Below are 24,833 nucleotides of genomic sequence, written 5' to 3'. Positions count from 1 at the left end.
TGCCAGGGCGCTATAGTGGATAACACATCTGGCTGGTAAGATCCGGGTTCCAGTCTCAGCCTTGGTATAAATGTTAATTCTTTGATTTTTGGCCTCTTTTATCCCCAGTTGCAATATGTAAGTTGTGTAGTTTAAATGTAGTCTTTAGCAACTGTAATCAAAGTCTTCTTCAGACCAGCTCGTTTCCCTTTGTTTTAAACCATCTTGAAGGGTACCTGTAACAAAATGGTTTCCTCTCTTAGCCGGCCGCTGTGGCCGAGTGGTTCTAGGCGCTTCAGTCCGGAACCGCGCTGCTGCTGCTGCTGCGGTTGCAGGTTCGAATCCTGCCTCGGGCATGGAAGTGTTTGATGTCCTAAGGTTATGAATGGGGGGCTTCATATGGTTCCCAAGTTGTGCAGCGACCGTAGGCCATAAAAGTACCAAATAAGCACCAACCAGTCGCAAGATCATGTTTTCTTTATTTAATTTTGCATATCGATTTCGACTGATTAACGGCTATCGTCGGTGCTTTTGTAAGTAGGCTGTTTATGTTTTCTTATTGGCAACGTTACGTAGCGCTCTGTATGAAAATCACTGGCTGTGCTGTGTGCAGTCTGTGGCTAGTTTGCACTGTTGTCTGCCATTGTAGTGTTGGGCAGCGGCAGCTGGATGTGAACAGCGCGTAGCGTTGCGCAGTTGGAGGTGAGCCGCCAGCAGTGATAGATGTGGGGAGAGAGATGGCGGAGTATTGAAATTTGTAAGACTGGATGTCATGAACTGCTATGTATATTCTGATTTTTCAACACTATTAAGGTAAATACATTGTTTGTTCTCTATTAAAATCTTTCATTTGCTAACTATGCCTATCAGTAGTTAGTGCCTTCCGTAGTTTGAATCTTTTATTTAGCTGGCAGTAGTGGCGCTCGCTGTATTGCAGTAGTTCGAGTAACGAAGATTTTTGTGAGGTAAGTGATTTGTGAAAGGTATAGGTTAATGTCAGTCAGGGCCATTCTTTTGTAGGGATTATTGAAAGTCAGATTGCGTTGCGCTAAAAATATTGTGTGTCAGTTTAAGCACAGTCTTGTATAATTGTTCTAAGGGGCCGTTTCAGTTTTACTCTTTATTTATTTACCAATGTCCATACAAGATTACTACACGAATGTTTCTTGTCAACTCAGAGGGTACAACAGCGTTATATTAATTGTAAAATTAGAACCGAGTTTCACAATAACTGTCGCATTTACACTGAGATAACTAACGGCGTGGGCTAACTATGTACATATGGGGGTAGTATTGTGTCCACGAGGTATGAAACGGCAGTGCAGTGTCGGAGCCGTCATTCGCAATCAGGTGATTCATGTAACAAGGTTTCCAACGTGATTGTGGCTCCACGACGGGCATTAATGGACCTTGAAGGCGGAATGTTAGATGCAGCTAGACGCATGGGACATTACATCCCGGAAATCTTCAGGGAATTCAGTATTCCACATCCACAGCGTTAAGAGTGGTGCCGAGAATATCAAAATTTCCGCCATTACCTCTCACCATAGAGAAAGCAGTGTCCGAAGTCCTTCATTTAACGACCGAGAGCAGCGGCGTTTGCATAGAGTTGTCAGTGCTAACAGACAAGCACTGCAAATATGGGTTTTAGTACTTCATATTGTCATCCATCGAATTTAAATATTTAAAATGCTCTCATAATCTACTCATTAATACCCATGATCTGACGTTAAAGGTTTAACCCAACTGACTTCAGTATTAAAGTTAGGAACTATGTGTATGTCTTGAGGTAATGTTAACTCACGGGGCGGGAATTACCTTGATATTATTCTTCCAGTATTTGATGTAGGGACTCTTTCTAGCCGATACACTTTCCTGCAGCCCTCCCCCCCCCCCCCCCCCCCCCACATGCACAAAGTACTGAAACAAACCAAACTTCTCCATCAATACATTTTCGATGCACATGTAGTGGACCTGCAGCATCAGGCATGTTCTTTTCATTTATTACATCTTTACTACTAACACTATTCGCAAGGCATTTTGCGGATTACACACAGAAATACCACTACATGTACCTACAAAAGTGCATCATTCTAGGAGGTACAGTTCAAGGGATATGACGTCATAAACATTGAGATGGGTGAAAAACTATCTTTTCGTAAAACAGAGCGCGAATTACCCGGAATATACTCATCCAATGTTCAATTCTCTAAGGCATCGGAAAATTGGAAATTTGTGGTAAGGACTTTTGGGAGGAAACTACTTAGGTCATCGGTACCTAAGCCTACACACTACTTAATCCAACTTAAACTAACTTACGCTATGAACAAAACACGCCCCCCCCCCACACCCACCCACCCACCCACCCACACACCCATGCCCAAGGGAGGACTCGAACCTCCAAGGGGGGGGGGGGGGGAGCCGCGCGAACCGTGGCAAGGCGCACTAGACCGCACGGCTACCCCGCGCGGCTCAGAAGCAAGTCGTACATATTCCACTTACAACTTACGTTTCGTTTAGTGTTTCTGTGGTCAGTACAAATAATAATAATAATAGACAATGTTTCTGGTTTCTGGTTACTCTGACCAACAAAACCTCTGATAATTTTGAAATTACACTATTTGAGCCAAAAAACTTTTCTTATATGAATTTTATATTGGTACAGATGTGAATGTTATATTGAGAATACTGGCATTGTAAAAGAATGATATTGAGCAAAACTTCGATGGCTCTGAGCACTATGGGACTTAACATCTATGGTCATCAGTCCCCCTAGAACTTAGAACTACTTAAACCTAACTAACCTAAGGACATCACACAACACCCAGCCATCACGAGGCAGAGAAAATCCCTGACCCCGCCGGGAATCGAACCCAGGAACCCGGGCGTAGGAAGCGAGAACGCTACCGCACGACCACGAGATCCGGGCTGCAAAACTTCGATCACGATGTGAATTAAATGAGTGTATCGTGTTCTTCACAGAACACCGAGAGTGCAGTAGCGACCAGTTTCATTACAGTGTGGAAGGAAGTCGCAGAATTACATGTAATACCTTTCCATGCGTTCTTTATTCTCTACAGTAAAAATAAAGGTTGGTGACGTGAGAGCAAATGGTCCGCTTTCCTTATGTACGCACCGAACAAGCTGTGTACGCAGCGTGATTCAGCAAAAGCAAGCAAGCGGTGATGAATTCCATACTTATGTCGAAACAGGGCATGTCAAGTCTGGCTGGAATCTCAGGCCTAGCAGACATTCGCAAGACCAGTGCTCAGAGTACGGGAAGGAGACTACTTGGTCAAGCGTGGAAACTCTGCCCACAAACCATGGACTCGTTAGCTCCCTTATAAATCCCAAATCACACCGTCATTAAGGGCTAAGAAATCTCAAAATTCTATTCCGTGAGTACCAGTGGCCAAAATGTTTCGTGTGCTGCGTTTCTTCTGAGGCTTATGCGGGTAATCACATGGGCATTCGTATACGCGAAACAAACATGAGCTGCCTAAAAACCAAGGAAAAGCCATATAAATCACGACTGATAGATTTCCGTGTTTCGCAAAGCTGACTAGTGAATTATTTACAGACAATTCTGAATAATAGCATGCTAATCCCAGTTTGATTGTGTAGAGTGGTATTACATCATTCATAAGGCTAATGAAGCAACAGTGTGCGCTGTTACATACCGCCAGACAGCAATTGGTTTGAGTACCATTAATATTAACTAACACACACACACACACACACACACGAGAGAGAGAGAGAGAGAGAGAGAGAGAGAGAGAGAGAGAGAGAGAGAACAGAATCATTTGGACCACAATTGTTAAACAGTTTCATGAATTAAATGAACAAGATGCAAGAAGTTTGAGTTCGTCATATAATTTCATACCGAATTATTGAAGGGAAGTCGATGGCGGTACCTAACAACAAAATCTTTGAAGCAAAATCAGAATTTTGTATCAAATTAATTCCATTTTTTAATATATAATACATATGTTACAATACTGCTGAGTCCTTCTGAATTGTATTTCATCGTTCCTATAACAATTCAATATTTCGAAAGTTGAAACTCGTTTAACGCGTCATCTCATATTTTGCAACCATTAATTCATCACATTATATTGATTAAATCCCCAAGTTGGGCTTGTAGAGTGCTTGTACTACACTGAATGGCGACAAAAATTTTTTTTACTGTCCCCAACCATGAGCAGGATAAGAGTCAGGTATTTATCCCGAAGAAGAAGAAGAAGAAGAAGAAGAATCAAAGTCACAGCTTTGACTAATGATGATGGCAAATTGCAAATCGACGACCGTATACAGATGGACGAGGAGTAGAGAGTGGGGGTCCTACCAAGATAGCAGTAGCAAAAACAGGAATGTAAAGAAATAAAATAAAAAAAGTGTAGCTGCAGATCTGCTGTTCTTTAAAACAAATACTTCATCAGCTGTCCACAAACAGAATTGCTCATCTGCTTCACTTCATGAAGCAGGATTACAGCCTATTCTCTTTCCCTCATTACAAACATTTATTTTTATGGACCTATGCTACGTATAGCTGTGCGGTTCCTGTGTAGACAGTTAGTATTTCGAAGAGTGCATTTCAATACTGTCCGCCAATCACTCAGTAAAGAAGATACGTGACAATGTCAGTGCCAAAACGAGGCATTCGGTAAGAAAAGGAGAGCTTTCTGCAGCGATATGGACAAAGATCTTAGGAAAATACATAAAATGTGTTTTACAGGGTGTCTTCCCACAACGTGCTCAAATGTGGACACTGAGAAGACTGCCGGCTCTCCAGTTGTGGACCTTGCAGGGTATGGAAAGAGTGAGTTGGATGCACTGAGTAAAAAATGAAGAGCTACCGAGAAGATTGGGAGAGCAATGTAATACAAAGAAAGAAAAGAAACTGGATCGGATAAATACGGGGTGGTACAGCTGCCCCTCACCGATAGCGTTTTATGCAACCCTCACTTCACCTGTAGGAACAGTATCCAGACAGGCGATAGCCACATAATCGGTGTAAGTTCCCTCTCAGAGCTTTGGGCAACTGTTAACAAACGCGAACATACTGCAAAAATACGATTGGTGATTCGCCTCGATTTACATGGTATTTTTAGACCAAGATACACCTTACTTCTGCCATACTTATCCAAGTGTCTCCTAATCTTTCTTTCGTAATTAATGATATACAGATTTTGGATGTCTCTAAGTTTATTCGTTTCATAGTACTTAATCTTTCGAAAATGGTTCAGTAACATTGCACTGTGAAGTGTGTTTCACCATCGGAAACAACAAAATTAGCAAAAGGTATCAGAGTGGCAAGAGTAGAAATAACTTTTCGGTATCTAACTTCTGAACCATATACGAAAGATTAACGAGGTAAACTTCTTGGGCGTGGAATGTCACTAACTGGAATAGAGTTCCCAGAATGAGATTTTCACTCTGCAGCGGAGTGTGCGCTGATATGAAACTTCCTGACAGATTAAAACTGTGTGCTGGACCGAGATTCGAACTCGGTACCTTTGCCTTTCGTGGGAAAGAGGGATAGAGAAACAATTAAAATCGCTCTAAAGAGGAAAGGCCGCTGGACCTGATGGGATACCAGTTCGATTTTACACAGAGTACGAGAAGGAACTTGCCCCCTCCTTGCAGCGGTGTACCGTAGGTCTCTAGAAGAGCGTAGCGTTCCAAAGGATTGGAAAAGGGCACAGGTCATCCCCGTTTTCAAGAAGGGACGTCGAACAGATGTGCAGAACTATAGACCTATATCTCTAACGTCGGTCAGTTGTAGAATTTTGGAACACGTATTATGTTCGAGTATAATGACTTTCCTGGAGACTAGAAATCTACTCTGTAGGAATCAGCATGGGTTTCGAAAAAGACGGTCGTGTGAAACCCAGCTCGCGCTATTCGTCCACGAGACTCAGAGGGCCATAGACACGGGTTCACAGGTAGATGCCGTGTTTCTTGACTTCGGCAAGGCGTTCGATACAGTTCACCACAGTCGTTTAATGAACAAAGTAAGAGCATATGGACTATCAGACCAATTGTGTGATTGGATTGAGGAGTTCCAAGATAACAGAACGCAGCATGTCTTCTCAATGGAGAGAAGTCTCCCGAAGTAAGAGTGATTTCAGGTGTGCCACAGGGGAGTGTCACGGGACCGTTGCTGTTCACAATATACATAAATGACCTTGTGGATGACATCGGAAGTTCACTGAGGCTTTTTGCAGATGATGCTGTGGTGTATGGAGAGGTTGTAACAATGGAAAATTGTACTGAAATGCAGGAGGATCTGCAGCGAATTGACGCATGGTGCAGGGAATGGCAATTTCAATGTAGACAAGTGTAATGTGCTGCGAATACATAGAAAGATAGATACCTTATCATTTAGCTACAAAATAGCAGGTCAGCAACTGGAAGCAGTTAATTCCATAAATTATCTGGGAGTACGCATTAGGAGTGATTTAAAATGGAATGATCATATAAAGTTGATCGTCGGTAAAGCAGATGCCAGACTGAGATGCATTGGAAGAATCCTAAGGAAATGCAATCCGAAAACAAAGGAAGTATGTTACAGTACGCTTGTTCGCCCACTGCTTGTATACTGCTCAGCAGCGTGGGATCCATACCAGATAGAGTTGATAGAATAGATAGAGAAGATCCAACGGAGAGCAGCGCACTTCGTTACAGGATCATTTAGTAATCGCGAAAGCGTTACGGAGATGATGGATAAACTCCAGTGGAAGACTCTGCAGGAGAGACGCTCAGTAGCTGGGTACGGGCTTTTGTTAAAGTTTTGAGAACATACCTTCTCCGAAGAGTCCAGCAGTATATTGCTCCCTCCCACGTATATCTCGCGAAGATACGATGAGGATAAAATCAGAGAGATTAGAGCCCACACAGAAGTATACAGATAATCCTTCTTTCCACGAACAATACGAGACTGGAATGGAAGGGGGAACCGATAGAGGTACTCAGGGTACCCTCCGCCACACACCGTCAGGTGGCTTGCGGAGTGCAGATGTAGATGTAGAAAGTGCTCAAGCAACCGAGCTACCCCGTCCCGACAGCATCTATTCTGCCAGTACTCGTTAGAAAGTTTCATATCAGCGCACACTCCGCTGCAGAGTGAATATCTAATTCTGGAAACATCCCCCAGGCCGTGGCTAAGCCATGTCTCCGCAGTATCCTTTCTTCCAGGAGTGCTAGTTCTGCAAGGTTCACAGGACAGCTTCTGTGAAGTTTGGAAGGTAGGAGACGAGGTACTGGCGGAAGTAAAGCTGTGAGGACGGGGCGTAGGTCGTGCTTGTGTAGCTCAGATGGTAGAGCACTTGCTCGCGAAAGGCAAAGGTACCGAGTCTCGGTCCGGCACACAGTTTTAATCTGTCAGGAAGATTCTGGAGTAGAGTTTGAAACCTGGTGGTCAAGGGAAGTCAGGATTCGGTTACAATTGTGGACGGGGCAGTAATCAGTTACTGTTGGTTGCCTTTTACAGCTACACACAATTTATTTTAAAACAGTAATTCCAGACTCAAAGGTAAATAAAAATGGCACACGTTGTCAATCAAGGAATAAACAACGGTATAAATAATAATGTTTTCAGTAAGTTACAATTTAGCGAATCACAATTAAATACAGGTACAGCAGATAATGTTTTAAAAGCAAGCCTCTGTGATCTTGGCAGAAGGTATTACTCGCCAGGAATGGCAACAAATTAAGAATGGCTTAAAACTCGCTGCTACTTACAAATTACAGGTATTGAAATATTAAAGGCAAGTCGCCACAAACACAGCAGAAGGCATCAGACGCCAGGAATGGCTGTAAAGAAGGATTTAAGGCTTATTGTTAAAGTACAAATACCAAATTAGAATTTTAAGGCAAGTGACCACCATCACGGCTGAAGGCCATACACACCAGGAACGGCAATAATATAAAAAATTTACAAACCTGCTGTAAAACAGCAAATACAATAGTAAAGGTTAATTTAAAAAACAAGCAACTGATCACCAAACAGGTGAAATAAGATGATTGTAAACTTTGCAACACAACCCTTAACATCCACTGAACACTACACTGCCAGATTTATTCCAGAAGGTGATAAGGAGTATTAACTAGACATATGTAATCTTTAATGTAGGCATTACAAGGTACTGTAATAAATAATACAATAATAAAACACAAGGGCCAGTACGTAAGTTCCTTAAAGGGTACTGAGGCAGATTATACCCGCAGAAGGCGTGGGCTGGAATAGCGTTACACTGAAGTACTGGCTATCAGACGTCCTTTTAGAACACACATGTCTTACAAGAACCAAGGGGGCACAGACAGTGCTCCAGAAATCGACCTCTGAGAAGGTCCGGCAACGGACTCTTTCGCGAGCGATGAGATAGGCAGCCAAGAGTTGCACTCACTTCACGAGACGATAACTCAGACTAGTGGCAGTCTAGCGAATGACTAATGATAATTTTGCTGAAGCTACCCGACGTCCCATAAAGCAAAAGCAACGATGGAACGATACGCCCAAGCCGGAACCTGCGACCTGCACTACGCCCCCAGAATACTGGGCTCAGAGCGCCCGGAACGAGAAAGGAATCACTACCACCAGAGTAGAAGAATCATCAACCGGTTTAAAATCAAGGAAGTTGTCAAAACACATCAGTGGCAAGGCGAGAAAACGTACACTGCTGTTACATACACTTACCCCAGAGCAGGTAACTGGGGCGTTAGCGGCCACCGGACAAAAAAAATTACCCCTGACTGAACTTAAAAAATTGTAGGAAGTTGAAAGCAGTAAATAGTAATAAGACGTAAAGGAAAGCTAATCAGATTCGGCTTCCCCAAGCACTCCACTCGCCTCGGCGACACTACGAGCTGGAACACCAGTCCAAGTCACTGGAGAATCGCGAGATATCACAGTGGTGGAGGTTTCTCTACTTCGATTGAAATGCACTCACATTAAAGCCTGCTGGATCCGAGGTCGTGCACCCTCGTGAGCACAGCCCTTCCATCTGGCAGTCCATGCGTGCCGCCAGCGGTCCCGGCGTGCTCTGGTGCTGTGTGGACCTGGCTCCTCCTGAGTTCCCAACCGAAGCGGCCCACTCACACGACCCGGAAAAACAACGACGTCGTGTCAAAGTTAGGGAAACAGTTACTACATATCGATAACCGCCGCTGCTGCCACTAGCGGACAGGCAACGCTTGCGAAACCGAGTGGCGCCAGTCAACACGAGAAGGAGATAAACAACCGAAACCATGCCAACTAAACGATACCGTCTGGGCTGCAAGAGAGTGCGGACACCTACAAACGGCCCCAATGCGAGCCGCAGCACGGCTCACAGTTGTCTTGAATGATGAATCCTGCTTCGAAATGAGCCCCGTAGAGCAATGGGAAACCAACTTGATTGTTGCCTTCGATACGGCCCGAGGGAGCACTTCGGTTGTCATACGCGGCACCCTTACAGCCATAGAGGTAAGAATAAGGGGAGATGGCGCTGCGTATCCCTGCCGTACTACGTTTTGAAGCCATGGGGGCGTGGCTCGCTGCCACGACACTCTGACCAAAACATTGCCAGTGTGCTATAGAGCTGCGTGTATTACAGTCGCTAATTGCACCTTACACGCATGTAACGTCATCAGATTGGTAGTTTCAAAGTTTTTGTTTAAAATAAAATCTCGTAAAGGCGAAATTCCGCATTTCTTCTGATTAAAAATAGTTTTTAATGTAATATTACGAATAGCTAGCCTTCAATGTAAACGATACAATTTTGTTAATTCAGTAATAAACGTGTATCACAAACTAAATAATAGAAACTGAAAACTAAGTTAGCTATACCCTCCCTCCAAAGCCCCATAAATACATCTTGTTTGTAATACGTACTGGGACATTTCAGTTACGTTACACAACTGGGAAACACTGTTCATTACCACCAATATTTACTGAAATATGGTACATAGAATGGCAAATCTACACAGTGTCCTGTTTAGGCCTATACTTTACGCCAGTTAATGTAGTGTTAGCTTTTAATTTGGTACGTGATGAAGACAAAGTGAGTTACTCAACACTTCGATTATCGACGATACGTACGTATTATACTGAAACGTGAACTTGAAAACTAAGAATTTAATTCTTTGAATTGACATACCTTTTGCAAATGTTTTGGGTGTTGTGTAGGGAAAACTGATGGTACAGCATTTTCTCGGAGCCTTACTGTTGAAAGGGAAGTTCGGTCTATGTCCTCTTCTCGGAAATGCTGAGAACATATAGAGCTCCATTTAGACGCACGCCAATTCTTCCTCCTCACGGCATTCTCCCACAGAGCTTTCCGACTTTCATTTTTAGGAAATCTCAAATCATACAGGAGAAAAACACGCTATAGTACAAGTACCGATGTAGCACACGTTCATTCACAATGAAGTTGTAAAATCACACTTAACGAGACAACTTACACATGAAATGTTATTCCCTTCGATTTCGCATCACAATCAGAACGATTCGTACATCCGAACACCACACAAGTCACCATAATAGCGCAAAATCCTTCCAAAAGCGAGTGACAAGCCTACGCACACAAGCTTACAGCAGCAATGTTTTGGTCGGATTGAGATGGCTACCCTCGGCTTCACATAGCTTCACAGCTGTGACGTCACGGCGTCTCCCTCTATTCTTACCTCCATGCTTACAGCACAGTGGTGCGTCCACGACATTCTACGCCCCGTTTTGTTTCCCTTCTTGGCAAACCATCCTGGGCTTAAATTTCAGCAAGGTAAAGCCCACCCGAACAGCCGGTAGTTGTCTTCGTGCTTGGCCAGCAAGGTCGCTGGATCGCCCCCAACTGCGAACGTTTAGAGGATTAAGGGCAGGGACCTCGAACAAGCTCGGGATTTTGACGATCTAACGCGCCAATTGGACAGAATCTGGCATCATATCTCTCAGAACAACATCCAACAAGTCTGTCAATTCCAAGCCGAATAACTGCTTGCACGAGGGCCAGAGTTGCTCTCTCTCTCTCTCTCTCTCTCTCTCTCTCTCTCTCCCTCTCTCTCTCTCTCTCGAATGAATGAATGAATCATTCAATTTTTTTAAATTTTAATTATTTGTTCGTCTGTAGATATACGTAACATTTACCTATTTCCGTCCCATTCAGGTAATTCCTTCATGGTGCGTCCTTTTCTTGTCTTAAAGTGTTCGGTTGGTTGGTTGTTTTGGGGGAGGAAACCAGACAGCGAGGTGATCGGTCTCATAGGATTATGGAAGGTCGGGGAAGGGAGTCGGCCGTGGCCTTTCAAAGGAACCATCCCGACATTTGCCTGCAGGAATTTAGGGAAATCACGGAAAACCTAAATCAGGATGGCCGGACGCGGGATTGAACCCTCCCGCATGCGATCAATGTCCTAACCACTGCGCCACCTCGCTCGGTTCCTAGAGTGTGTAAAGATTCTTTATTTACGTGACTATTACGGACTCCAACACCAGATCTCGATGCCAGTAATATCGCACTACTTTTCTGCGAAGTAACAGACATATTTTTGTGACAATATTCACATTTGGCTCTATTAATGTACAGGTACTCCGATGTATCGATATATTACAGTGATATGTTACTTGTGTGTATTCATTTATGTGAGACTGTCTTTGCAGAAGTTAAGTTGTTATTTCGCTTTCTAAAAGAACAGTCAAGTCTTGAGTTTGGTTAAAGTGGAAATTAAATATATGAAGATTGGTACAGAACTGTTTCCTTGATGATGTGACAATTAAGAAGTAGTATATGTGAATCTACAATAAAAACGTGGATCGTGAACAACAAGTCAAAAATTATTTCTACCATACCATTGTTCTCATCTGCGATTGTTTGATCATTAAGAACTTCCTGAAAAACGCATTTTTTAGGTCTTCAAATGTTTCTAAAATACAGATCTGGACCTTCTAGCTGTCAAAGTGGAATCAATCAACAAGATGAGCCATAACAACTTCGACGAAATGTACGTGGGAATCCTTTCAAGATAAGTGCCAAAATTAATGACTTTTTTTACAGTGACTTCATTATTTCCATTCTAACGATACCATCCATAGTAAATAACTTCGTTGTTCCCCGATAAAGCGAATATATGCTCCGTGAGCAACAATATTAATCTGATTTCTAACCTACTTTGCAAGTGGTGGTATTGTTAGAAGTGTATGAGGAACGCAGGCAGAGAAAAGCTGCTTTTACAATGAAATGAACACCCTTAGCTGCTTACAGGCGTTGACATACGTCAACGGGGACAGATGAAAATGTGTGCCCCGACCGGGACTCGAACCCGGGACCTCCTGCTTACATGGCAGACGCTCTACCCATCTGAGCCACCGAGGACACAGAGGATAGCGCGACTGCAGGAATTTATCTCTGGCACGCCTCCTGTGAAACCCACATTCTCAATGTATTGTCCCGCAGTACATTCGTACTGCCCCCGCCCATTATACTCATTACTCGCGGCGCGTTGCCGATTCCCGTAAGAGTTCGGGCACTGTTTGTGCATTCGCAAAGAAGAAGAAGATGGTCAAGTGGCCGGTGAGCCTTTATTATATATATATATATATATATATATATATATATAGGGTGATTCAAAAAGAATACCACACCTTTAAAAATGTGTATTTAATGAAAGAAACATAATATAACCTTCTGTTATACATCAATATAAAGAGTATTTAAAAAGGTTTTTTTCACTCAAAAACAAGTTCAGAGACGTTCAATATGGCCCCCTCCAGACACTCGAGCAATATCAACCCGATACTCCAACTCGTTCCACACTCTCTGTAGCATATCAGGCGTAACAGTTTGGATAGCTGCTGTTATTTCTCGTTTCAAATCATCAATGGTGGCTGGGAGAGGTGGCCGAAACACCATATCCTTAACATACCCCCATAAGAAAAAATCGCAGGGGGTAAGATCAGGGCTTCTTGGAGGCCAGTGATGAAGTGCTCTGTCACAGGCTGCCTGGCGGCCGATCCATCGCCTCGGGTAGTTGACGTTCAGGTTTCGTAACTAACCTTTTTCGTAGGACTCTCCATACAGTTGATTGTGGAATTTGCAGCTCTCTGCTAGCTCTGCGAGTCGATTTTCCTGGGCTGCGAACAAATGCTTGCTGGATGCGTGGTACATTTTCATCACTCGTTCTCGGCCGTCCAGAGCTTTTCCCATTGCACAAACACCCATTCTCTGTAAACTGTTTATACCAGCGTTTAATACACCACCTATCAGGAGGTTTAACACTATACTTCATTCGAAATGCACGCTGAACAACTGTCGTCGATTCACTTCTGCCGTACTCAATAACACAAAAAGCTTTCTGTTGAGCAGTCGCCATCTTAGCATCAACTGACTCTGACGCCTAGACAACAGCGCCTCAAGCGAACAAACGTACAACTAAATGAAACTTTATAGCTCCCTTAATTCGCCGACAGATGGTGCTTAGCTCTGCCTTTTGTCGTTGCAGAGTTTTAAATTCCTAAAGTTGTGGTATTCTTTTTGAATCGCCCTGTATATATATATATATATATATATATATATATATATATATATATATATATATATCCGAAAGAACAGATACCAACGGTGACCAGCAGCTCGTTAGAATGAAATTACAAAAATTACAATACCTTGAGAATGTGGGTTTTGCAGGAGGCGTGCCAGAGATAAATCCCTGCAGTCGCGCTATCCTCTGTGTCCTCGGTGGCTCAGATGGATAGAGCGTCTGCCTTGTAAGCTGGAGATCCCGGGTTCGAATCCCGGTCCGGGCACACATATTCATCTGTTCCCGTTTACGTATGTCAACGCCTGTAAGCAGCTAAGGGTGTTCATTTCATTGTAATTTCATTCTAACGAGTTGCATGGTCACCGATGGTATCTGTTCTTTCGGACATGTCCGAAAGAAGAGATACCATCTTAGTATATACACTCCTGGAAATTGAAATAGGAACACCGTGAATTCATTGTCCCAGGAATGGGAAACTTTATTGACACATTCCTGGGGTCAGATACATCACATGATCACACTGACAGAACCACAGGCACATAGCCACGGGCAACAGAGCATGCACAATGTCGGCACTAGTACAGTGTATATCCACCTTTCGCAGCAATGCTGGCTGCTATTCTCTCATGGAGACGATCGTAGAGATGCTGGATGTAGTCCTGTGGAACGGCTTGCCATGCCATTTCCACCTGGCGCCTCAGTTGGACCAGCGTTCGTGCTGGACGTGCAAACCGCGTGAGACGACGCTTCATCCAGTCCCAAACATGCTCAATGGGGGACAGATCCGGAGATCTTGCTGGCCAGGGTAGTTGACTTACACCTTCTAGAGCACGTTGGGTGGCACGGGATACATGCGGACGTGCATTGTCCTGTTGGAACAGCAAGTTCCCTTGCCGGTCTAGGAATGGTAGAACGATGGGTTCGATGACGGTTTGGATGTACCGTGCACTATTCAGTGTCCCCTCGACGATCACCAGTGGTGTACGGCCAGTGTAGGAGATCGCTCCCCACACCATGATGCCGGGTGTTGGCCCTGTGTGCCTCGGTCGTATGCAGTCCTGATTTTGGCGCTCACCTGCACGGCGCCAAATACGCATACGACCATCATTGGCACCAAGGCAGAAGCGACTCTCATCGCTGAAGACGACACGTCTCCATTCGTCCCTCCATTCACGCCTGTCGCGACACCACTGGAGGCGGGCTGCACGATGTTGGGGCGTGAGCGGAAGACGGCCTAACGGTGTGCGGGACCGTAGCCCAGCTTCATGGAGACGGTTGCGAATGGTCCTCGCCGATACCCCAGGAGCAACAGTGTCCGTAATTTGCTGGGAAGTGGCGGTGCGGTCCCCTACGGCACTGCGTAGGATCCTACGGTCTTGGCGTGCATCCGTGCGTCGCTGCGGTCCGGTCCCAGGTCGACGGGCACGTGCACCTTCCGCCGACCACTGCCGACAACATCGATGTATTGTGGAGACCTCACGCCCCACGTGTTGAGCAATTCGGCAGTACGTCCACCCGGCCTCCCGCATGCCCACTATACGCCCTCGCTCAAAGTGCGTCAACTGCACATACGGTTCACGTCCACGCTGTCGCGGCATGCTACCAGTGTTAAAGACTGCGATGGAGCTCCGTATGCCACGGCAAACTGGCTGACACTGACGGCGGCGGTGCACAAATGCTGCGCAGCTAGCGCCATTCGACGGCCAACACCGCGGTTCCTGGTGTGTCCGCTGTGCCGTGCGTGTGATCATTGCTTGTACAGCCCTCTCGCAGTGTCCGGAGCAAGTATGGTGGGTCTGACACACCGGTGTCAATGTGTTCTTTTTTCCGTTTCCAGGAGTGTATATCAAATCACGAAATTATAATACCAAAAAGTGGTGGTCTGATTGACATTTTTCGACAGATGTTACACTACAGTACGAAATATTCTGGTGAGCAACAGCTCACCTGATCCGTCAAAAATATTGCCCAGTCATTCTGCAATATTGCCGTGTATTGGAATAACACTGCTGCAAAGTTGACGGCAACAATACTCAGGCGACCTACTGCCGTAAAATTTGGCCGCTGCAAAGGCACCTTAAGTGAACAAGAGAAAGAACTCGACCAGAGCCCTGAGGTGGTGTGTGCTGCAGCATCTAGCTTTCTACCCCAGATGAGTCCTCGGTGAAGTCGTCCGTCAGAGTAGCCCCGGCGGTCAGCGGCTGCGTTCGTTAGCGCGGCTGGGCGCCCGCCGCGGAGTCACGTAGAGCCACTGGGCCCGCCGGCTCATTAGGCGCCGTCTAGCGCCGCGTCCTCAACGCCCGGACCGCGGGCGAGCCCAACAAGCAACAGCGCCACCTCCAATTACCGGCAGGCCATCGCGCGGGGACCGTTCGGCGTTACGGGACACTAGCTGTACTAGGGGGTGCCTTGATGTTTGGTTAAATGAAGCCTTCGATACCGTGTCGCTATCTCAAAGCCAGATTCCAGAATGAGATTTTCACGCTGCAGCGGAGTGCGCGCTGATATGAAACTTCTTGGCAGATTAAAACTGTGTTCCGGACCGAGACTCGAACTCGGGACCTTTGCCTTTCGCGGGCAAGTGCTCAACCAACTGAGTTACCCAAGCACGACTCACGCCCGGTCCTCACAGCTTTACTTCTGCCAGTATCTCGTCTTCTACCTTCCAAACTTTACAGAAGCTCTCCTGCGAACCCTGCAGAAGAAGTTTCATATCAGCGCACACTCCGCTGCAGAACGAAAATCTCATTCTAGAAACATTCCCCAGGTTGTGGCTAAGCCATGTCTCCGCAATATCCTCCTTTCTTTCAGGAGTGCTAGTTCTGCAGGGTTCGCAGGAGAGCTTCTGTAAAGTTTGGAAGGTAGGAGACGAGGTACTGGCAGAAGTAAAGCTGTGAGGATGGAGCGTGAGTCGTGCTTGGGTAGCTCAGATGGTAGAGCGCTTGCTCGTGAAAGGCAAAAGGTCCCTAGTTCGAGTCTCGGTCCGGCACACAGTTTTAATCTGCCAAGAAGTTTCATATCAGCGGACATTCCGCTGCAGCGTGAAAATCTCATTCTGGAAATAAAGACACGATTTTTAGCAACTGCAAAGACGGATCTGAAATGTCTTAGCATCTAATAGACCATTTAACATTAATAACACGATGACTATCACAGATACATTTACACTAAAATAAATTTAAATAGATAAGTTGCGAGATCGAGAAGCCAACCAAAATTGTAAACATGCTTCATTCCAGTGTTTTCATAGAATAAAACGAAACGCGTACGAAGAAATAAATACGCATTTTTTAGCAACTGCAAAGTCGGATTTTAAGTGCCTTTCACAACTTGTAACACCAAAATAGATGTTGTTACATGACTAAATGAGTGCCAGAACAAATCTCCATACTAACTGACATACAAAATTGTAAAATTAAATCAATCTTCATGCAACTAATTAATCTCTGCTCCAACAACTGCATCCCTGTAAAAACAATATGGGTCGATACATTTTTTCAGTATTATGTGCACGTCCTGTGTCCTGATTTCCATTTCTCACCTTTCCTGAAAGTGTGTGGTCAAGTGCGAATGAATTGAATGAAGTAGCAGACGAACCAGAGAAGTGGTTGGTTTCTTAATCTTCTACCAACCTAAACGGTGTCGGTGGGAAGCAGAGATCAGGAACAGGATGCCAAAGCAAAAACGTTTACATAGCAGAGGTTGGTAATGGGCCTCCCACATCACCTCAGGCGGTTCAGAAAAAGCTCCACGCGACGGTTACAGGGAGTTGTTCGGAAGACAGGTAAGCGACCCGATGTTCCTTCAGAACGTCTGTGTCGAACGAAAGATAAAGAGGTATTTGAATGTGTTGTGTACATAGTTCCGCGTAATCAGCGCGTACACAACTTTCCCAATAGAGAGCGCCCCGCTAAGCACAACAGCGCAGGCGCAGCGCTCGTCCGTCTCCGCACTACGAGATGGCGCTGCCTTAGAGACGGACCAAATTCTGCTTCCACCAATCCGCGTATTAATATGTAATGCAGCCAATGAGATTGCTGCTAACGTAGAACCTTTTCTCCTCACGGATCACACTTGCACAGTGATACCTGAACGCTCGAGGTATTATAACGAGTGTACAGACCTCCAATTAGTCAGTCTGCATTTGTCTCCATTAGTCTGTAGTCAAGTTTCAGTCTGCGCCTAATAAGATTACCATATTCCTGTACATAGCCATGAAGATACATGACTAGACACTTTGTCAAGTATCAGAGATATGTGAGAATAAGATTAACGTACCAAGACCAAAGGAACTTCAGATTCTCAATTGTAAACAGCATCCAGAATCAAGTTACGTAATTTCTATGATTTTTATTATTTTAATAAATGTGTGTGAAAATTAATCAAGTTCTGCTTAAAGTTGGTCACCGTCAATCTGCTACTCTAAGCGTGCAAGTGGCATTTCTATCGCCTGACCTAACGGCAGAAGATAAACACGCCACGATAAGACCACGAGACATATTGCTGACACTCGCCTACTTCGTTAGAGCGACAAGTCAAATAATCTGATGGTGTGTGTGTACCGAAGGTCTTACAATACACACACCACAGTTTGGCATGTGTATTTAGTACACATGAGTGTGTGTGTGTGTGTGTGTGTGTGTGTGTGTGTGTGTGTGTTTCGAAACTGAGCAGTGACCACGTGCTCCCCAGATATCCCCACCCCACAGGACTCGCCAGCCTAAGGTGAACGTGACGCCATAGGCTCGTTTATAAAAATGTGTCAAAAATGTTTTGTCTATCTATTAAATACAAAGGACTACTGTTAAAATGCGAAAACTTAGCCAAAAGTAAACAAAAAGTGGTTCAAATGGCTCTGGGCACTATGGGACTTAACATCTGTGGTCATCAGTCCCCTAGAAATTAGAACTACTTAAACCTAACTAACCTAAGGACATCACAAACATCCATGCCCGAGGCAGGATTCGAACCTGCGACCGTAGCAGTCGCGCGGTTCCGGACTGAGCGCCTAGAACCGCTAGACCACCGCGGCCGGCAAAAGTAAACATTTCATCAGTTGTTAACATGCGAAAACTTAACCAAAATAAACATTTCATCATTTGAAGCTATTTCCGTGTTCGTTTAATTTATTGTTTCCTATGCGGCAAAAAAATTAGTGTCAGTTTTGTTTCACTGATAATCATGCTACTAAAATACGTAGCTCTTGGGACAAGTGTAGCTAACGGGACGTAGTGTTCTCTGACTGCCCCATAGTAAATCATTATCTTATCCGTTGCGACCTTTTCCAAGTCAAGGGATTGTTCCCTAAATTTTAGATGGGCCTAAACCTATATTCTAACAACGGGCAAAGTTAATCAGAGAACCTACCGTCCAGTTACAAACTGAGATCTTCATTCGCTTTAGGGAAATACCGAGTGATCAATATGTCAGTATAAATTTCAAAACTGAACAAATCACGGAATAATGTAGATAGAGAGGTACAAATTGACACACCTGCTTGGAATGACATAGGGTTTTATTAGAACCAAAAAAAATACAAAAGTTCAAAAATGTCCGACAGGTTGCGCTTCATCTGATCAGAATAGCAATGATTAGCATAACAAAGTAAGACAAAGCAAATATGATGTTCTTTACAGGAAATGCTGAATATGTCTACCATCATTCCTCAACAATAGCTGTAGTCGAGGAATAATGTTGTGAACAGCACTGTAAAGCACGTCCGGAGTTATGGTGAGGCATAGGCGTCGGATGTTGTCTTTCAGCATCCCTAGAGATGTCGGTCGACCACGATACACTTGTGACTTCAGGTAACCCCAAAGCCAATAACCGCACGGACTGAGGTCTGGGGACCTGGGTGGCCAAGCATGACGAAAGTGGCGGCTGAGCACACGATCATCACCAAATGACGCGCGCATCTTTCACGCGCCTTCTGTCGAACATTTTGTGAATTTTGTTTTTTCGGTTCTAATAAAACCCCATGTCATTCCAAGCATGTGTGTCAACTTTTACCTCTCTATCTACATTATTCCGTGGTGTTTTCAAATTTATACTGACTTTTTGATCACCCTGTATGCCACGTAGGTGGTGACGGATTTTAACAACGCCCGCCGTACGACTAGTGCGCTGAAGGGCGCGAGATAACGAGGTGAGCCCGCCGTGATGGATCGTGTGTGGCACCTGCGCCGCTACACAACGCACGCCTGACATCAGCTCGACGTCCGCTAATTGCAAATGGAGCGGCGAGCAATGGAGAGGCGGACAATGCGTTTCGGAGGGCCGCAGCGCAGCATTGTCAGGAGCGAGGCGGCAGGTAGGAGCAGACAAAGCCGGCGACGAGCGCCCAGAGGCACGGACGGATTGGCTGTCCGCTTACGTCCGCGTAACGGCCGGCCGACAGTTTGCATGGGACGTCTGGATGGCTGTTCCGATTCGAATCAGGCGTCGCACAGTTAACTGCGACAGAGGCTAATTTCACTAGTAAAACTTTTTTTCTGGTGGTCTACAATGACCCAGCTTACAGGCGTGAACAAGCCGTCAAATTTCTTATGATATCACCGTCATCCATATTACTACCGCCGCCACCACGTGCAATGAATCCACAGTTGTTCCAGTCTATATTCGATGGGTTAAAGTCACCTCCCACTAATGCTGCGTAATCGGCGTAGTTAAACGCTACTGAGGGTAGACTGCCATCCAGTCATTCTACAACTGTTACGGCGGGATCGGGCGGCTGGACAAAACATCCGACGGTTAACTTGAGTTACCTCACACCGATTACTTGTGCCCAGATAACTTCTCAGTCAGTTTAAATTTCGACCACAACGGACAACAGTTTTGTCGATTGGTGGGAACACTCCTTCCCTTGTAGCTTATAACATGCCTTATCGATAGACATTGCATCCAGCAATCTTTACCTACCGATTATCAGCATCATCTTAATCATCCACAAATCCACCTTGCATCACCATCATCATAATCAAAATCTACATCATAGTCATCGTATTCGTTTTGCCATCGTATTCGCGTTGCCATCGTATTTGCTTTGCCATCATCAGCAATCGTCTTCCACCTCCACCACTACCACCACCACCACCTACAAATACACCTGTACCACCACCCACCGATACAACACCACCACAATCATATTATTCACGAACACATCGTATACTGCTACCACAACCATCACCACCATCCACAACCACCAACACCAGCAACTCAATGAATCCATTTATCTATCCATGATCATCCAGTCACCAGGAGGTTGCCATCTTTAAGTGAAGTTTTCCTAGAAAGTGAATTGGATTGGCAGAATGAGGAATGAAGTAGTTCGTCTAATAATAGGGAAGGACAAAAAACTAATGGGGCAGACTTAAGAGTGAGGGAAACGTTCTGCCTGGGACATGTGAGTACATTGCGAAGAAACGGCCTGTAAAGGACAGTCGCTCTCGGACGGAAATATTACAGGGAAGACAGGGAGACGTTTGAAGAAGAAGAAGAAGAAGAAGAAGAAGAAGACTTGAAATGGTGGATGACCATTTGAAATGCGAAAAATGACCACAAATTTAAGGGAGAGGAACAGGACGAGGGAAAGTGGAGACTGTCCAGCCGATGAGTATTATAAGATACAAGAGCTGTTTTCAACGCGTACGCTGCAAATACTGATGTACACAGCTGCTCTTTGCTTCTGCTGTTATGCTGCAAAATACGGTTGCCCAGTGCGCCATTATTCTCTCGATGCCAGCCAAATCTGGTGACGTTCTAATTCAGATCAGAAGGCTGAGCAAGTGACACCTACAAACCAAGTCTACGGGTGCCGTTACCAGAATACAATCTCGTGAAATTGCCCAAGAAGTTTCTACCCCCACAATAATGGGCTTGCAACTCCACTGAGAGTGTCCTAAGACGCACAGCGACTCTAGCCAACACAATTTTGATGCAGTACGTAGTACGGTAGACAAAAAAAAAGTTGTTCAGCATCGACTGTTCTACTTTTGCAGCACATTGGCCAAGGATGGCAAAGTATATTGTCGCTGTATTTTGCAAAACTATCTGTCCCAGAACTCACTTTAATCAATTTGGAGAAAGCTGGGTGACACTAAATGTGGATTGGTGGGCAGTGGTTTGAAAATACGATTCCTTCCGTATGCCAGTCCTGTACCTTACGACTGCATGGCCTCACCTGGTGTGCCAACAGGTAGTCGGACACTTCTGGAAGGCGCTGAAAGGATTGATTGTGGTAGTCACTGGTTCGGAGGCAATTCTGATATCGAGAGCCCTACTTACACCAGGAGATGATACATATCAGTCTTCCGCTGATGCTGACGAAACCACGTCTCATTCGCTGCTCCACCTTCCCCAACCATTTTCTGGTCATGCAATGAAACACAACTGAGCAGACAGATCACGCACACAAGAGAAAAGATTGCCGAGAAATAAGTAGTAGTAGCAGCCGAGACGTGGGCAGTTCGTGTTCATGCCGTTTCTTGCTTGACAGCTTGTCTTTACAAAACTGTCGTCTCGTTTCTTATTCGATTTACTGGCGTCACTAAGTTGCTGGCTTGACTGCCCGTGAATGGCAGCAGCAGCGCGTATCGATAAGAGCACTGTCGTATTATTTTTGAAGCGACTGCCAGTATTTCCGGCTCGTCGGGAGTTGAGTTTGGACGGAGCGCCAGTGAGGTGCAGACTTCCAGTACTCGCCGACCGCTGGCGACACACATGAACTGTCCGATGGAAGGAGGTTGGAGCGGGAACGACCGCTGGTTGGCCTCATTGGGCGATGTGTGTTTGGTCTTTGGACCATTTCTGAGCCTTGTCACTTGGTCATCTTGCCGGACGTGGGTCGGTGCAGAGATGTCGTGGCCAATGGGCATTACCCCTGCATGGTTGGGTCCGAGCCAGTGTGCCCGGGTCGCCGTGTTCCGAACGGACATCGAGTTGAGTCGGGTTGGAGCTGCACTGACCTCCGGACAGCTAATACTCGCCCGACCGTTGCCGACACACATAAGTTGAATGGGGTTGGTCGTCTCATAGGACGACTGTTTAGCTGTTTTTAGATGCCAATTTTGTAGATTTAGTGCTGTTGGTATCTTCGTCTTCCACTGATATTTTCCGTTGTCGTGCCATTGGTCGGCGGAAGGGATTTGATTAGATTGTTAGTTGGTCCCTGAGCCGTCCCTGGGTCGGGTTGCCATCTCATTTTCATTCTTAGCAGCCTATCTTACCTAATCTTAAGTTAGAGTTACCTCCTCAGGCCGACGCCTGGAACACTTTTGAGCACCATTGATCTGTTGTTTTTTGATTGTGATTTTTAGTCTCAAGTAACGTGAGAGTCCTTCAGCCGTCTAATAATTTAGTTTGTTTTAATGTTAAGATAAGTCCTTCAACCGTCTTAAATTAAAACCTTTAATATTCTTGCTTAAAATAATTTTTTTAAAAAAAGGGGATTTTGCCCAGTAGAAGTAATTACAGTATTATTATCCAAGCCTTAAGCTTTGAGTTGTTCTATGTTCAGTATGTGGCCTTCAGCCGAACTTTTACGTTAAATATTTTAAGGTAAGACCTTCAGCCACCTTAAATTAAAATTTGTAAAGTCACTTGTGTAAAAGCTTGAAACGTCCCCTTAGAAAATTTATACACGACTTTGCTTAAACTGACACACAATATATTTAGCGCAACACAATTTGACTTTCAGTAATCGCTACAAAGATTGGCCCTGACTAACATTAACCTATACTTTTCACAAATCACTTACCTCACAAAAATCTTCGTTACTTGAACTACTGCAATTCAGCGAGCGCCCCTACTGCCAGCTAAATAAAAGAGTCAAACTACTGAAGGCACTAACTACTGATAGGCATAGTTAGCAAATGAAAGATTTTGATAGAGAACAAACAATGTATTTACCTTACTAGTGTTCAAAAGTCATAATATATATATATAGCAATTCATGACATCCAGTCTTACAAGTTTCAAAACTCCGCCATTTCTCTCCCCACATCCACCACTGCTGGCGGCTCACCTCCAACTGCGCAACCCTACGCGCTGTTAACGGCCAACTGCCCAACACTACAATGGCAGACAACAATGCAAACCAGCTACGTAACGTTGCCAATAAGAAAACATAAACAGCCTACTTACAACCTCTTAAAATTTTATTCTCTGTCAGAAACCCTTGTTATCCAGACCTTAAGCCTCAGTTCTCCTATGTCTAGTCTGTGGCCTTCAGCCAAGTATTTATGTAATTACTTTTAAGTAAGGCCTTCAGCCATATGTCTTAGTTAAAGCAATTTTAATAACTTGGGTTCGGGCTTTCAGCTATATTGTTTTTGAATCGTTTTAAGGGCATGTGTGATGAAGTAATTTTAGGAAAATAAAGCTTGTGTGTTTTGTGCAACGAACAGTAACTGAGCTTGGCCCCTTTCCACAACCATAACCTGATCTGCTCTGTCCTGCAAAACCACATTTCAGTAGTAGTAGTAGTAGGAAGAGGAGGAGGTGCATTTAAGTTCTAAGGCCTCCGATTTTTTTCTCCGGACTGGAAAGAGATAGAAACATGCGCATTGTTTTAAAATGAGGCCGCTTTCATTGTCAATACGTCCCAGAGATGGCAGCACCGTACGGCAGACGGAATTTTACCGCCAGCGGCGAGAATGAGAACTGTTTTAAATACTTAAAATGGCGACGTTTTCCTTCCTTGAACAGCGTGCAATCATTCGTTTTCTGAATTTGTGTGGTGTGAAACCAATTGAAATTCATCGACTGTTGAAGGAGACATGTGGTGACGGAGTTATGGATGTGTCGAAAGTGCGTTCGTGGGTGTGACAGTTTAATGAAGGCAGAACATCGTGTGACAACAAACCAAAACAACCTTGGGCTCGCACGAACCGGTCTGACGATACGATCGAGAAAGTGGAGAGAATTGTTTTGGGGGATCGCCGAATGACTGTTGAACAGATCGCCTCCAGAGTTCGCATTTCTGTGGGCTCTGTGCACACAATCTTACATGACGACCTGAAAATGCAAAAAGTGTCATCCAGGTGGGAACCACGAATGCTGACGGACGACCACACGGCTGCCCGTGTGGCATGTTGCCGAGCAATGTTGACAAGCAGTGACAGTACGAATGGGACTTTCTTTTCGTCAGTTGTGACAATGGATGAAGCGTGGATGCCATTTTTCAAACCCAAAAACAAAGCGCCAGTCAGCTCAATGGAAGCACACAAATTCACCGCCACCAAAAAAATTTCGGGTAACCGCCAGTGCTGAAAGAATGTTGGTGTCCATGTTCTGGGACAGCGAGGGCGTAATCCTTACCCATTGCGTTCCAAAGGGCACTACGG

At 44.9% G+C, this 24,833-nt stretch overlaps 1 protein-coding gene and 2 non-coding genes across 4 annotated transcripts in view; 1 reads left to right on the top strand and 2 right to left on the bottom strand.

Moving 5' to 3' along the window:
• Positions 1 to 24,833, bottom strand: part of LOC124718993 — a 661,726-nt gene that overhangs the window by 322,875 nt on the left and 314,018 nt on the right. The window lies entirely within an intron of this gene.
• On the bottom strand, positions 12,253 to 12,326 carry Trnat-ugu. The gene has a single exon. It is a non-coding gene; the product is annotated as a tRNA-Thr (tRNA).
• Positions 13,683 to 13,756, top strand: Trnat-ugu. The gene has a single exon. It is a non-coding gene; the product is annotated as a tRNA-Thr (tRNA).

The sequence above is a fragment of the Schistocerca piceifrons genome, chromosome 10 (genome assembly GCF_021461385.2).
Source record: "Schistocerca piceifrons isolate TAMUIC-IGC-003096 chromosome 10, iqSchPice1.1, whole genome shotgun sequence".
Classification (NCBI taxonomy): Eukaryota; Metazoa; Arthropoda; class Insecta; order Orthoptera; family Acrididae; genus Schistocerca; species Schistocerca piceifrons.
This window is presented reverse-complemented; position numbering and strand designations above follow the sequence as displayed.